The sequence below is a fragment of the Tamandua tetradactyla genome, chromosome 9, assembly GCF_023851605.1.
Source record: "Tamandua tetradactyla isolate mTamTet1 chromosome 9, mTamTet1.pri, whole genome shotgun sequence".
Classification (NCBI taxonomy): Eukaryota; Metazoa; Chordata; class Mammalia; order Pilosa; family Myrmecophagidae; genus Tamandua; species Tamandua tetradactyla.
In genome coordinates this window covers 34,421,323-34,437,417 of record NC_135335.1, presented here as the reverse complement: position 1 = coordinate 34,437,417, position 16,095 = coordinate 34,421,323, and the positions used below count along the sequence as shown (strand labels likewise).

Genomic DNA, 16,095 nt, shown 5'->3' with positions numbered 1-16,095 from the left:
GAATTGGGGGACTCTGTGATTCTAGCCTCACGGTGTTTTTGAGTTGTGTGTGTGCATCGCACTTGTGTTCCAATGAGTCTGCACCTTGACTTTTGTGGTTCTGTAGATGGTGACACATTTTCTGCCATTCATTCCTCTATTGAGCAAACACTTCTTGAGCCCCTGCTACTGCTGGCTCTTGCATGCCTCTGTGTGGGATCCAAAAAATAAAAGTCAGGCTTCAGCCTCAAAAAGCCCCAGCCCCTTGCATGACAAAGGTTCAAGGTGCCTGGTGCTTGGGGGACTTGGGACCAAGGGCAGCAGCGAATTCCTTTTAGGGAGAGGGCGCTGTGACCCAGTCCTGAAGGTCAGATTTCTGTCGGCAGATTCTTCCTGCGGTGAGGCCTGATTAATTTTCCTCCTTATGCCGGTCCTTTCTGCTCTCTAATAGACTCTCGGAATGTTAGCCAGGAGGGTTAATAGAAGTCATCACGTCTACCTTTTTTTATTAGAGAGATGGGGAAGTACAGAAGCAAACAAAGAGGAAATGACTTTTTATTCTTTCAGCATATATTTATTGGGCTCTGTTTTGGATGCTGGGGATGGAGCCCCGAATGAGACAAAGACCCAATCTAATGAAGTGTGCATTCCAGAGGGGGAGATGAAGAAGAAACAAACAAATAAATATGCATGAGATAGTTTCGGAGTTAGAAGTGCTATGAATACAACAACGCACTAAAACAGGGTGATGTAGTGGAGGGTCTTTTGGGGGAGGGCTTCTTTAAATAGGGTGGTCAGACAAAGCTTCTTTGAGGAGGTAACTTTTAAGCTGAGACTAGAGAATGAAAGAAAATTGGTGCACTGGTGGTTCTGTGGTAGAATGCTCACCTTCCATGTGGGAGACCTGGGTTTGATTCCCAGACCATGCATCCCCTGCCCCTGCAAAAATAAAGCATGAGAAAGCCCACCCATGCCAAGAGAGATGCAGAAAAGACATCCAGGCAGAAAGAAGGAACAGCGAATACACAGGAAAACCCTGGCTTGCAGGGGTGTAGTTTGGGAAGGGCCCGATTGACCTGTTGGAGGAAGAGAAAGAAGTGAGGAAGGAGAGTGAGAGTGAGGACACAGATTGAGGAGGGTCAGATCACGTAAGGCCTTGTCTGCCATGGGAAGGAGTGTGGTTTTTATTCTATGATGGAAACTGTTGGAGTGTTAAGGACCTGAGCTGCCTCTGAAGTTGAGTAAGATTTTTGAATGTTGAAGATGGTAGTGGGGAGAGACATTCCAGGCAGGGGAATGGCATGAGTAAAGGGGTGGAGATGGGAAAGCTGGGGAATGAGGCAGCAAGAGACAGAAGTCAAACGCCTTGAATGCCACCACAGGGAGCTGTCCAGGGTTCCGAAAGCACTCATGCCACCAGGGGAGCTGTCCAGGGTTCTGAAGGCACACCCAGTATCTTTGCAGTTTCGGACTTTTAGGGGAGCATGATTGTGTGTGTGTGTGTGTGTGTGTGTGTGTGTGTGTGTGTGGTACCCAGCTAGCTGATGTGTCCCTGTGCCGGTTACCTAGGAGACAACAGGAAGACGACAGGGCGGGATTTGATTGGCTACTCACTCCCGCTGCTCATCTGTCAGAACTGCAGGCAGAGGTTACAAATGGTCCATGTGGGCACGCCAAGTGCCGGAAGGGGAGCCGTGAGTGTTTGCTGTCCCGAGTCCTGGGTGCGTGTGCGTGTGTGTGTGTGTGTGTGTGTGTGTGTGTGTGTGTATGGTTGCCAGTGCATGTGCGCGTGTTGAACAAAGCGGCATCTGGAGTTTATGTGCTTCATGCTGTGAAACATCTGTTCATTGCCTTAAATCAGGTAGTGGGGCCCAGATAAATTTAAGAAGAACGAACCAGACTTGGGAAGGGATCTTTTGTTTGGTTTTAATGACTGCAATGTCAACACCAGGGCTGATTTTAAATGTCTCCCTGCACCTCCAAAAATGCAAATGAAGCTTTGAATGGCGGAAGTTATTCCCGGTGACGTGGAATATGATGTCAGCGTGGAGAAATGCACCCTCCCTCTGCACCACCCCGTTCCCAAGCTAAGGAGGATGGGATAATATTGTTCCCAAGCTAAGGAGGATGGGATAATATTGTAGGTTGTTTTTTCTCCCCTCTCCTTTTTAAAAATAATAATGTCTCTTTGTCTCCCATTTTTTGGGTAAAAGGACAGGGAATCTATATTCTAATTTTGCTAAGAAAGAGAGTAGGAAAGCAAAAAATAACAAAAAAACATCAAACCTGATTCCTTTGCAGTTGTCTTTCTAAAGCAGCAGCCCAGGTAGGCTTGGAAATCAGAAAACCCAGCTCTAGAACTGCAGAAGATTTAGCATGCTTGGTCTCTCTTCCCCGGCTTCTGCCTCCCACTTTGCAGGGTTTGGTTGATGACGCAGTTGGTGAGCAAGGGGATGAGGATTTCCCTGCTCCAGCTCTTGGCTTCTCTGTCCCAGGGCTCAGGTTTTAATGCGCCATGTATGCACCTTTTCTGCCTCTTCCGTGTTATCCTTATTGCCCATTGGAAACAATCCTATTGGGCCCTCCACCCAGTCCCCCCACCTCTCACGCCTCACTCACCATCAGTGAGAGATTTTTCAATCTGAAATGCACATCTGCAGCTGCTTTCACCTGTTTTATAAGTTGCCCATTGTTCTCCATTGCTTCTGTCAGAAGTCTCACACTTAAGTGCCTGCAGGGGCAAGATTCCCAAAAGGTGAATGAAGAGGGCCTCAGGGCCTTTGCACTTACTGCTGCTAGAATGATTTCCCACCTTATATGTACATGATTCAGTCTCTCACTTCATTTAAAGCTATGCAAATGTCTAGCCAAAAACTAAAGGACAAATACTGTATGGTCCCACTGATGTGAACCGACATTCGAGAATAAACTTGGAATATGTCATTGGTAACAGAGTCCAGCAGGAGTTAGAAACAGGGTAAGATAATGGATAATTGGAACTGAAGGGATACAGACTGTGCAACAGGACTAGATACAAAAACTCAAAAATGGACAGCACAATAATACCTAATTGTAAAGTAATCATGTTAAAACACTGAATGAAGCTGCAACAACAACAACAACAAAAAATCATTTGGGCATATTGTGTGGGTCTACTTCTGCATTCTCTGTTCTGTCCCATTGATCTATGTGTCTAACCCTCTACCTGTAACACCCAGTCCTGATTATTGTAGCTCTATAATAAATCTTGAAAATGAAAAAAAAAAAAGCTATGCAAATGTCTCCTCCTCAGAGAGGCCTTTCCTGACCATCCCATCTAAAAGAGGAACTCTTTATCCCCTTAATTTTCTTTTGCTTTCCAGGGCTTTGCATTGCCTGACTTTATGTTCCCTATTTGTTTATCACGTCTCACCCACTAGTATGCAAGTGTCACAAAGGCTGTGACTTGTCCACTGTACCCCAGTAACTAGCACTGTGCCTGGCATGTGTGAGCTGCTCAATAAATGTCTGGGGACTAAGGGAGTGAAGGGTGGGGGATGTGGGGCAGAGTTGAACCAGAGAGTACAGGCCTTGTGGGAGCTCTGATTCAGCCTATCAGATCTTCTGATATTTCCAGAAACGCTTAAGATCCAAAGTTTTATATAATGTATCTATATAATATAACTCTAAAGCGTTCACCATGAATTCAAACAAAAATGTTCTGAGGGTCAAAGAAATCCCTTTTTGGAGGTGGATTCATCCTGAGCCCCCAGTTTGAGGCCTCTGGCATTCAAGACCTCTGTGATCTGGCTGCAGTAACCTTTTTTCCCCTCTTTAATCCTTCCACAGACCTCACTCAGTTCCACCTTTGCTCAGGCTGCTTGCCCTTATTTGGGGTGCCTCTTCTTGACCTTCTCCTTCACCCAGCAAATTTCTTTTTCTTCTAGTTCTTGACTCCAAGTTCAGACCTGTAGGTGCGGCTTCCTGTTATCTCCCCAACCTGGCAGAAGTAATCTCTCTGGCCCCTCTGCTGTTGGGGAGCAGCTATAGATTTGCTCCTCTGTCTCCTGCACCCCATATAGAGCTTTCTGGGGTTAGGGACCCCATGTGATCATCTGAGAGTCTGCAGTATACAGCACAGGGCCTGACACATAGCGGGTGCTCACTAAGTGAGCAGTGAATGAAATAAAGGAAAAGGGGCAGGGGAGGAACTGACTCTGTTGACCACCAGCTGTAAGCCAGGCCCTCTGCCAGAAGCTTTCACATCCTGACCTCACAGTGGTCCCATGAGGCTTGGAGAGGGGAAATGACTTAGGTCTGCGTTTCTGGTTTGCATGGGGCTCACCATTGAGCTGAACAGCTTCTCCCTGCCTTGTATGCGATTCCCACCCTACCCCATGCTGTTCCCTGGACAAACCTTCCCATTCTAGCATAGTTGCTTTTAAGCTGTGTGACCTTGGGTGAATGACTTTGCCTCTCTGAGCCTCACTTTTCTCCTCTGTAAAATGGGGGCATTAACAGTCTCTAGGTAGAGTTATTGTGAGGATCCAGGAAGATGACTCTGTAACTCCCCACGGCGACTTTCTCCACCCATCTGGGCCTCAGTTTCTTCCTCCCAGGAAAATTGGTAAACAGTCCTGTCCCAGGAGGATACTGTGTGGATCTAATGAAATAAGACGGAAGAGAAAGTGTTTTGAAAAGCGTGGAGGGCTTTGTTCCAGTGGAAGCCCCTGGGGAAATGGAAGTGCGCTGCAGGGTGATATTGGAGCAGGAACTTTATGTACTAGCCGTTTTATTTCTCAGAACAATCCTATGAGGTAGGTACTATTATTGTCCCCACATTTCCAGTGAGGAAACTGAGGCAAAGAGGTTAAGTGACTTTGCCTGAGGGCAGAGAGCAGGTAAGAGGCCGAGCTGGGATTTGCACCCAGGCAGTCTGGCTCCAGGGTCATTGTCTTTAACCGCTGTGAACCTGATGGGGGCTTGGGCTTCAATATGGCTTCTGTGGGGTTTTTTGCTTGTCCTTGGCAACCTGAGTTGTCGCGCCCCAACCCGAGCTGAGCACAGCTCCTTCCCTAGGATTCCCACGCATGCAGACTGTTGCTCCCAGGAAACTGATTCCCATCTCTCTTTGGGAACTGCAAAGTGAGGGAGCATTTCCATCCCTTCGGAAAGAAGATGGTCACTGAGTGTCATATCTGTTCTCAGCCTCTGCCCTGGGTGTGACTGGAGACCCAGGACTCCCTGGAGATTTACCCTGAGTCTGCCTACCCCTGGTCTCCTCCCCACCAGGCTGGTTTGACCCATGTCCCCAGAGTGCAGGGCAGGGACTGAATGAAGATCAGGGCTTCTTGGCTCCCAGCACAGTCTGGGTCAGTATTTAGCACAACAGTGACAGTGAAACTTCCCTGCTACCCTGGTAAGGGGACACACCAGGCCAGAGTGTGGGGAAGGCAGAGAGCCCACCCCGTGAGCAGCAGGTGGAAGTGCAGATCATTCTTGGGGTAGGGGGAAGGTCAGGTCTCCTGAGAGCCTTCCAGGGTGGAGAGAGCAGGCAGGCCAGGGGCCCACATGGCTGAGCTGAGTCCCACTGGGAGAGAAGAGTCACAGGGAGGCAAGTCCCAGCAGCTGGTGGGGAAGAGCTTTGTCTTGGCCATGGTTGGGCCAGAATGGGCTGTGCTGCTTTAAGAAGGTTTGGGCTCCCCATCATTAGGGGCGTATAAATAAAGCCTGGATGAACTTTCATTGGCAGTGTGGCTTGAAAGGTTGAACTGGAATGTGGCTCTGTCAACTAGGGTCATTCGGACATGGGCGGGGTGCCTTTGAGTCATCACCATAATTGCAGTACTACTAGCATTTAGTGGGAAACGGTTAGGGATGCTAAATCTCTGGCCTTTGCAGAGCAGTCTTGCCCAATGAAGTACTCTCCACCCCTTTTTGACAGCTTCCTTATTGAGAAACCCTGGATGACTTTGGCCTCCAAAGTATTTGGGAAATGTGCTATGTTGGCTGCAATGGCATCCTTGCTCATCTCTTGCCATAAATCCATTTCCAGGGTCATCCTGGAAGAATTGAAGGAGTGCTGGATGCATCCTGAGTAGGTACTATTGTTCTGTGAATGATTCTTGCCTATTGGGTCAACATTGAATGAGGCTTAATCAGCGCACATGACAAATGGTCTTAAGTTGGTCTCATATGATCTTTTGAGTTGCTGGAGGCAGGAGTAATGGTGACCAGTTGGGTTAGTGGCTCTGGGAACCCAGCAGGAAGGATCCTCAGCCCATGCCAGAGGAGCCAGGTAAGGCACCAAGTTAAAGGCAGAATTGAGAGCAGCTTTTGGACCCAATGTGTCCTCCAGGGATTGTTTTTTCCATGATGGAAATCATTATTCTCCCATGAAGTCAAAAGCAAAAATGAAAGCTGTTCTCCCCAATAGCTGGATTGAAGGACAGGCAGGGTTGCCTAAAACTGGGTAACCGAGCTGTGCATGAACTGAGATTCCGGTGGCCCCATGTGCTCAGTCTGTGGAGAGGACCCCAGTCAAATGGTGACAGCAGTGTGGCTTTGTCTGGGAGGGGGAACCCAGGCAGCAGTCAGAGCCATTGGAGCATGGGGCCAGAATTTCAAAGGAGGGGATCAGACAGGAAACTAGACTGCATTTGAGAAACAGAAGCAGCAGCCTCATTCTTTGTGTGGACCACCATTGAGAGTTAGGGAATGTGCTACTTGCTGGGTACCTGGAAGCCCAGAGCCAGGTTTGACATCCAGCACCCCAACAGTGGTGGGCAGAGGAGCTCCCATTATCCAGTAAACTGGATTTAGTGGAAGGAGCCCAGCCTCTGAAGGCAGCTAAACCTGGGTTCAGACCCTAGGGGGATGAGCTTGGGCAAGTTCCTTCTCCTTTCTGAGCCCAGTCCCTTCAATCTAATGAGGAGGAGAGACTATGTTTGAAGAAGTGGAGGACTTCCCAGGGCTCCTGCTTTCTCTCAATCCCCTTCTCTTTCACTAGCTGGAAAGACAGTGTCTGTCCAGGCAGGTCTTCTGCTGGCATGAATCTTGGCCTCGGACCTCTTTAGACTTCAGAGATGGGAGTGCCTGAGCCTCCTCAGCCTCTTGGGACCTTCCTCTGCTTGGTCCCTGTTTCTCTAAAGGTTCTCCCCACCCCAATTCTGAGCTTAGCACTGGACCCCATCCTGGGATCAGGCCAGGTGAGGGGCCATGGGGAGGGACTGAATCCATATATGACCATTGACACTTTTCCAGGCAACCTTGTTTGTATTGTTGAAGTCATCCATTCAACCAGTAAACATTTTTTGAGCACCTGCTCTATGCCAGATGTGGGGACCCACACCAAATTCTGGGTCTCATAGAAGGTACAGCTGTAGAGACTGAGGCCTGAGAGGTGGCTGCCTCTTTCCCTGCCTCTTTCTGTGTTTCTCTGAACATGAGGAGCTTGCATGTCCCCTCTACTCTTCCTGGCTCACCTTCCTCAGTTTACCTACCAAGGCTTTAGCCTTGAATGTCTCTACCCCTGGGACCTTCTCAGGGTGGGTGCCACTGGAAGATAGAGGGGCCACAGCTTTGTCCAAAATCAAGGCAGTTTGCAGAGGAGTTTAGACACCATCCCAAGCTCCCTTCCAGAAAGTTAGCAATATTTTTCCAGGTTCTGACTTCAGAGCACCCTGAGGAGATATTTATTCTTTATTTCATTTGTTCTCTTATTCCACAAACTATTATGAAGCCCCAAGCTATGTGCCAGGTCCTTCTCTTATATCATTTTGGTTTATTTTCCCAGATACCCGAGCAAGGGTATGTCTCATTATTTCCATTTTACAATTGAGGAAACTGAGGCAAAAAGAGGTTAAGTGACTTGCTCAAGAACCCCTTGCTGGGAGTTGGCAGAGCAGGGGTTTCATCCCAGGAATTCTTTCTCCTGAGCCAGGTTTCTTTCTGTGACCCCAGAAGCAGGATAACAGAGGAGTCATGAGTAATGGGGCACCCAGAGAAAGAGCATGGGATTCTGTCTGGGGTTGGGTAATTGGAGAGGACAGCTGACCTGGGTTTTAAGGAGCAAGTGAGAGTTGGCCAGGAAGGAAAGAAGCAGGGAAGAGTGTTTAAGGTGAAGGGATCAGCATGTACAAAAGCACAGGTCTGTGTACAACGGGACTGGATATAAAAACTCAGAAATGGACAGCACAATACTACCCAATTGTAATGCAATTATGTTAAAACACTGAATGAAGCTGCATGTGAGGTATAGGTTTTTTGTTTTTGTTTTTTTTGTTTTTTTTTTCTTTCTATTATTGTTTTAATTCTTATTCTGTTGTCTTTTTATTTCTTTTTCTAAATTGATGCAAATGTACTAAGAAATGATGAATATGCAACTATGTGATGTTATTAAGAATTACTGATTGTACATGTAGATTGGAATGATTTCTAATTGTTTTGTTAATTCTTTTTTTAATTAATAAAAAAAAACTCAATTTAAAAAAAAAAAAAAAAAGCACAGGTCTGAGGAAAACATGGTGCATCCATAGTGGTGCAGTGTGGCTGGCATGTCAGCTGGGTGGGGTGGGGAGGGTGTGTGTGTGAGGTGATTCTGGAAAGGTGGGTGAGGTCCAGATGGTCAAGGGTAGTTACAGCCACACCTGGCTCACAGGTGGGTCTTGTTTGACCCTGACAGTGGCTTAAAGATCTTGTTGCCAGTCATTTTTAAATGGTAGGGAATTCCACATTTAAAAATATAGATGTACAGCTTTCTTCAGAGGCTCTGGCAAACCTGGGCTTGCATTTTTGCTGTCCCCTGTGGCAGAGGGGTGTGATTGCCACACTCCCCTACGCAGCCTGTTTATGCATTTACTCACCTGCTCAACCCTTGCAGGGAGGCATTTGTGTTTGAAGACTTTACCCATTAAAGGAATTCGCGCTTCATCCTCTTTAGGAAGCCAAAAGTTGTTCAAGCAGAAGAGTGATGTCTGCAGAAAGCTGCCTCTGGCTGCCGTGTTCGGAGGAGTGGGGCAGCAAGGTGAGCAGGGAGACCCTAAAAATGTCCATTTTGGAGGTACTGGCTCAGTCCTGTTGGGTGCTTTATTCGCAGGGTCTCTATGCTGTGTAACCATCCTGCAAGGATAGGGTTTTATCAGATGAGGACATAGAAGGTCCCAAAGCAGATGCCAGGAAGAAAAGGATTGACAAATTTGACTCCACGAAAATTTGAAAAGTTGTTTATGACAAAAGGAAACCATTCACAAGGTTCAAAGCCAAGCCACAGACCAGAAGGAAAAGTACTGACAACATGCATCACTGATAGTGAGTAATAGCCAGGGTATATTCACATCTCCTGCAAGTCAATAAGAAAAGATAAGCAATCTAGGAGGCAGGATCTGAGCAGGAAGTTCTTCTGGAAGAAGAAACAAATGGCTGGAGAGTGAATGGAAAGACGGTCAACCTCACCATCTTCCGGACTTATTCTACTGCCGTTTGGAAAATGCTCCTGGAAGCAACAGCACAGTATCAATGTGAAGGGTAAATTTAAAAATTGGGAGCATCTACTGTGGGTGAGGCCATGGGGGAAGAAGAGGTTCACTGGTAGTGAATGGAGAGGGCCATTTTAGGGCAAATTTGACAGCTGTCAACGTGCTCACCCCTTTTGACGCAGCCATTCCCTTTTTAAATATCTGTCCTAGAGGAAAATCCACCCCAGGCACCATGGACAAGGAAGCTCACTGCTGTAAATGGAAACAAACAAACACAAAAAAGAATAAACCAACTGGGGCCTGGCATGATGATTCAAGTGTCATGTGACTCAAATTAAAAAACGACAAAAGGGGTTGGTGAAGTCTCTCTCCAAACTGTCTTCCATCTGCCAAGTCCCCGTATCTCTCATGACAGGTCACCACTACTCTTTGTTTCTCGCGTATCCTTCTAGGAATTTCTTCCATGCACATGTAAGCGACGATGAATATTCATTTCCCCCTCCTTTTTACACAAATGGTTTATCAGGTGCTTCTGCCTCTTGCTCTTTCTTGGTGAGATATATTGTGCACAAGGAACAGTGATTCGAACATTTGTCCTTTCTAAAGAACAGCACCAAGAGAGCATTGTCTCTAAGCCTGGAGTTGAGAAATGGAACGTCTCAGCATCCAATGCCACATGGCTCTCCAAAATGGCTGTTGCAATTTATTTCTCTATGAGTGAGACTTATGTGATTTTACAAAAAGTCTGAACATTTGAGGTGGTTTTGATTGTTCAAGGCCTCGGGGCCTTTTGGTTCAACCTTAGGCTTATCCCAAGGTGGAGATACTACTTCTGATCAAAAGCCGTGGGTTCTGTGCCCCATGGCTCAAATAACTGATTCCTGAGACACCAGGGTTTCAAAGAGAAAAAGAGTTTACTGCTCAGCGTAAAGCAGGAAATCTGACCACCTATCAGCCTAAAAATCTGTCTCCCTGAACTGCAGTAACTGATAATTTTATGGTATCGCTTACAGATTAAAGTTTAAGCTACTGCACATGACAGGTGGGTCAGTTTTGGTTGATTCCAGCTTCATCTGGCAGTTTGGAATCGGGGTGGGTTCGTTCTGGACTGACTTAGGCCGTTCATTAATAAATGTTAGGGGCTGTCTTTAGTGTCACAAGACTTTAAAGTTGAAGGACAGGATAAGGGGATACAAGGGGGGTAAAAGTCACAATCACAAGATAAAAGCTATATCGTTACACAATCGCTATCAGAGATCAAGGCAGCTGGTTTATAATTCTGAAGTTTCCAGGCATTTCCCTAATTTCCCTGTCTATTCTAATATACTAGAAGGTTAAAAGGAAGTATCTATGTAATGATTCAGTAATCATCATCATTTGTTAAATCCTAACTTCTTGGTCACAGTAATTAAACCAGAAGTGAGGGGCCAGGCTGAAGCCTGGGAAGCCACCTAGGTTTTCCTGTCTGGAAGTTCTCTTGTCCTGGGGGTTTATGCTGGTGCATTTTTCTGATCTGGAGGACATGCAGGAGGGGATTGAGTATGAGGGGCCCGGCGGGGCAGGGGTAGTGGGTGCCTTCTCCCTGAGCCTCCCGGAGGAAGCTCTTCCCATGCTGGGAGCTTGCTGAGAGCTGGCAATCCAGTTGGGGAATCCCTTGGGGGGAGAGTGCGAGTGCCCTTTGCCCACCCATTTTTCAACCAAATGAACAAATGCTTTCCCTCTCCAGTCCAGCAAGGATTATTTATTCTACGGTGAAAAATGAATTCTCCCAGGAAGGTTCGCTGCCAGGGACCCTGAAGCCTCGAATTTACTGCGTGTCTTCTGTGCTGAGGGACCTGTGCCTCAAGATTTATGTCTGGGGGTTTTACGAGCAGCTTGTTCTGGGTTGGTGGGTGCCCTGGAGGGCTGGTGGGGGAGGTGCAGCTGTGTCTTAGTGAGACGGGGCCCTCCGGGGGGTGTAAACTGCTGTAGGTCTCCCGGCCTCCCAGATGGGGCTGGTGGGGTGGGTCTGGGAATAGCAGAAAGGGCCCTCCCTCAGGGTCCACTGGGGCCAGCTTCGCCTACTGGCCCCCCCCCCCGGGCTCTGGGCAGGGAGATGATGCCCAGAGAGGCAGAGGATGTTCCGGACACCCACAGCAAAGGCCAGGCCCCCTCAGGTCGTGTCAGGCAAGCTCTCTGGTGCCAGTGATTTGCTTTTTGCAGTTGTTGTTGTTTTCACTATAAACCAGGCTACACCACACCCTCCCTCTAAGCAACTCTTGCCTGAGTGCCATCAGTTGGCTGGGACTTTTGCAGTATCTAAAACCCCAAGGGACTCTCTCCTGTAGGGAGACGCAGACTAAGCCAGCAGTCTCCAAACTGTGGCCCGAGTCCCCTACCACTGTAGGGAATGGAAAAAAATATTCAGAGCTTCAGTTTACATTCTATTACGCTTTAATTTTTTTCTGTTTTTGACCATGTTGTATAATGTCCACACTATGCAAATATAGAAATGCATGGGTAATTTATAGGTAATAAGTGTACATTATTGCAGAGGAATGCATGAAATGCTTTTTTACAGATAGGGGTGCAAAAGTGAAAAGGTTTGGGGACCGCTTTCTGTCCAGGGGCTGGGCGTGCAGGCAGTTGGAAGGACTCTGGGCTGGGATCTTCCTCCCTGAGAGGGCAGACAGCAGCAGCATTTACTGAGGACCTACTAGGAGCTGGGCCACAGGTGCAGCCCGTCCAACAGAGTAAAACTACAACCCCATTTTACAGAAGAGGAGACTGAGACTCAGAGGGCAGAAGAAATTTGCCCAATTTAGTGCCTGAGCTGGGACTAAACTGTTAAGCAGTTTCATTAATTCTTCCTTTTTTTACATTTCAAATAAAAAACTGATAAAATGTCAATCGGACATTTAAACTTTTTAAAAATAATTAAAAATAGCAACATCAGTAAACAAGGACAATGCAATCTCCCTCACCCCCCCCCCCGTATAATACTAATATGTATGCATTTCTCTGGCCTCTTGCTATCATTAAAAAATCATCAAACCCCGTCCTTTCCAATTAAGTTACTTTCTCTCTGATTAGACAAACAATTGTCTTTAAATATAGACCATTTAACTAGTGATCAATGAGAGGGAGGGGTAAGGGGTATGATATATATGAGTTTGTTCTTTTTTCTTTTTATTTCTTTTTCCCGAGTGATGTAAATGTTCTGAGAAATGATCACGGTGATGAATATACAACTATGCGATGATATTGTGAGCCGCTGATTGCACACCAAGTATGGAATGTTCATACATTAAGAATGTTCGCGTTGTGTGTTGATTGGTTTCATTAATAAAAACAAAACAAACAAAAAATACAGACCCTTTAGAAAATAAAGATCACAGCCAAGAAGAAAATAAAATCAGCCTCCATCGGACACGTGGGTGTATTTCTTTCCAGTCTTTTTTTTTTTTTTTTTTTTACCACAGTCAATTTTTGTTGCGATCACACCACATCATGTTCCATTTTATGTTTTGTTTTCTCAGTGCTTGGCCTTATAGGACCAGCATTTCTCTGGATTGTTAAGAACTCTGAAGAATGCCCCACTGCCTGGCTGTGCTGGGTATGCTTTGTTAACCTGTTCACCCCACGGTTGGGCAGCCAGGTTGCACCAATGATTGAGGCTGCAGGAAGACTCAGCTTCCCCGCGGTTGTTGTCAGCCTGTAATGTAATCCTGCGTAGGCTTTTTTCCCCAACAGATGTTATTTCTTACACTTGTCATTTTTAATGACCACATAATCTCCTGGAGTGTTGCTTTTTCCTTCGTGTTCCAGGCCATTTCTCCCTCCCTGCAGACCCGCGACGTCTCCCTGCTCCCTCAGAGAAGCCATCTCCCATCCCAGAGCCTCCGACTCAGACCCTGGGTGTTTGCTGCCTCTCACCTGCCGGTGCCCTGGTCTGAGCTTTCTGGGTCTTTTGCAGGTTGAGCCTTTCTTTTCTTCTTTCATTCATTCCACTCATGTTTAACTAACACCTACCAGGCACCGGTTCCTGTTCTAATTGCTAGGAATAGAATAATGAAGACAGGGTCTTTGCCTTTATGGGGCTGACATTCTAGTGGGAGACAGGGGCGATAAGCAAGCAGACAAAGAAATCAAAGTTTCCAGTGGGAGAAGTGCTGCCCTGAAGACAAAAAAAGTAGGATGAGATGATGGGGGTGAGGGTGGGGGAACTGGAGTAGTCAGGGTGGGCCTCCTGGAGGAGGTGATGTTTGTGCCAGGACCAGCCAGGGAAAGACCTGCATTCCAAGGAGCATTCCAAGGGGGAAGGAACAGCAGGGGCAAAAGCCCTGAGGTAGCAGGGTGCCTGGCGTATTTGAGGAATGGAGGCTAGTGGGGCTGCTGTGCTTTGTGGGAGCAGGGGGCTGGAATGGAGTGAGGTCAGAGAGTTTGGCAGAGGTCAGAGGGGAGGAGTTTGGGTTTCTTCTGAAGGTCATGGGAAACCCTTGCAGGGTTTTCAGCGGGGCGGGGGTAGGCTGATGCACAACCTGATTTCTCACTCCTATGGCTTGGTACCTGCTGTCCCCTCTGACTCTGTCGTTGTAGGAAATGAACTCCTGCATATCCCCCTGTAAAATGGGAATGATAGTACCTTCCTCACAGGGAGGACGTGCGGATTAAATGAGCTAGGGTGAAGCTGAGTGCCTGGCACAGGGTTAGCGCTGCTATTATTTTTGTCTTTGTTGCCTCCTCCCGAAGGAAGTTAGGGGGCTGTGGTTTGCTGGCCGAGCGGAGTTTGCTGGGGTTGCCCTCTGGCCTCCTCCGAGTCTAACCTGTCTCCTTGCTGCAACTCATACCTGGTCCTTCTAACAATTACCCAGGACAAGCGAGATGTAATTGTGCATCTGCAGTCCTTCATTCCCCTCCAACTCCCCTGGTCCCGAATTGGGGCAGGGGTGGGGTGTGTGTGTGTCAGTGGGCTTGGGTTTGCTTTGAGTTCACCCTACCTGTGAAATGGCCTGTTTTACATCTCAGGGCTGTTGGGAGGCCATACCAGGCACCCAGTGGAAGCAAGCTCCAAAGACGTTAAACCATACACCTTAGAAGAGCATATTTTATGTAAAAATCGCTATTGTGTGTTTGGAGGTGGCCCGTGTTCTTGCCACTGCTCTGGAAGGAGGTGGCAGGTGGCCCCTGGGGGAAAATCAAGAGCAATTGCATCGGATTTTGCACTCAATTTAATGAAAAGGCCCTGCAGGGAGGGAGAAGCAGTGAGGTAAGGCCTGCGGGCTGTGGGCAGGAGTGATTGGGAGAGATTTATGCCTCTTCATAAAAGATTCAGATCCAGGCTGAGCTTGGCTGATGCTGGGCTCAGTGCCCTGGGCTCCATCTCTGCTGCCAGGAGGCCGATGGTCTGAGACTCCCTGGGCTTGGATCACTGTGTGGCTCTGGGCAAGTCACAGACTCTCTCTGGGCCCCATGCAGGAGCACCATTAGGCACTGTGGGTTCCCCTCCTTTCCCCAGATCCTTGACCCAGACTGAATACCTGCCTCCTACCAGGTATACGTTTTACAAACTCTTCCACACCTGCGAAATCCTCTTCCTTACAGTCCTCCCCTCCCTTCCACCCTCCCAGATGCTTTTCCATTTTACAGAAGAGGAAATAGGTTCTAGGGGGTTCATCAATGTACCCAGGCTCATCCAGCCAATCTGGAGCAGGTTGTGGGGGAGTGAGAAGGCTTCAGGGAATCATGAATTATGCTCAGGATTTGGACGTGTGGGAATGGGGGCACATGGGATTTGATCCCTCCTCTCACCCCACCACTCTGCACGGCCCCACGTGGGGTCTGATCTGTTCGTGTCTTATTTTCCCATTAGACAGAGAAGGTCAGCAGAGATCAAGGACCAGTCCCGGATCCCACAGCAATTAGCATCAGAGCCAGGACTGCGGTTGTCTCATGATCCCACCTGTTTCTCCAGCACATCCAGGAGTCTTCGGACCCCCCGAGGCTTGAGTGCCCCTCCTTCAATCACTTATTATGTGACCTCGGCCAAGTGACCTGACCTCAGGGTCTTCATTTATAAAACGGGGATGACGACCCATCCAACCCCCAGGGGTGTTGGGGGGATCAGACATTGGCAGGTGGCCTAGAATAGTCCCTGACATCCATTTCCTTTCAGAAAAATCATGATTCTAGGAATGCACAAACCTTGGAAGAAATCCTACTAGAGAAGCCCCTTTCTTGTATGTGTGGGTCCTGGGGTTTGCTGGGATGGCCCCTCCGGAGGCTGATGAGGAGAGGGGGGAGTTGATGTGGGCTGGTGGTTGCAGATGGCAGGCAGCTAATTTATTTACTCTCTTCCTAATAAATATGCATGGCACATAAATAAAATATCTCACTGGCATCACTCCACCCAGATGCAGGCAGGCGGTGAGAGTCAGCAGTGTAGCTTTGAAATAGGCCTCTGTGTGTATGAGTGGGGTCTGGTTAGGGCGGTTAATGAGCGGATCAAGCTGGCTTTAACCTAATTTCTTGACATACATCCAGCAGCTATCAGAATTCCCAGTTTAGGAGACTCTGGGTTTCTACTCTAGGCCGCTGAGTTTTGCTGAGCTCAAGGAAGGGCCCCAAGACCTTTGGCTCCCCTGGGAGCTGTGCAAAAGACTGTACTGGAATGTCCTGGGAG

The 16,095-nt window shown here is 47.8% G+C and overlaps 1 long non-coding RNA gene across 2 annotated transcripts in view; it reads left to right on the top strand.

The window, feature by feature from the left end:
* LOC143646038 (uncharacterized) overlaps positions 1-15,782 on the top strand; it is a 48,186-nt gene extending 32,404 nt beyond the window's left edge. Inside the window, exon 3 of one of the 2 annotated variants that reach the window (XR_013157235.1) lies at positions 15,286-15,782. This is a non-coding gene — a long non-coding RNA (uncharacterized LOC143646038). Of the gene's footprint in view, positions 1-9,055; positions 9,398-15,285 lie in introns of those variants that run through there. The other variant, XR_013157236.1, reaches the window with a different exon arrangement.
* The last annotated feature ends 313 nt before the right edge of the window (positions 15,783-16,095 follow it).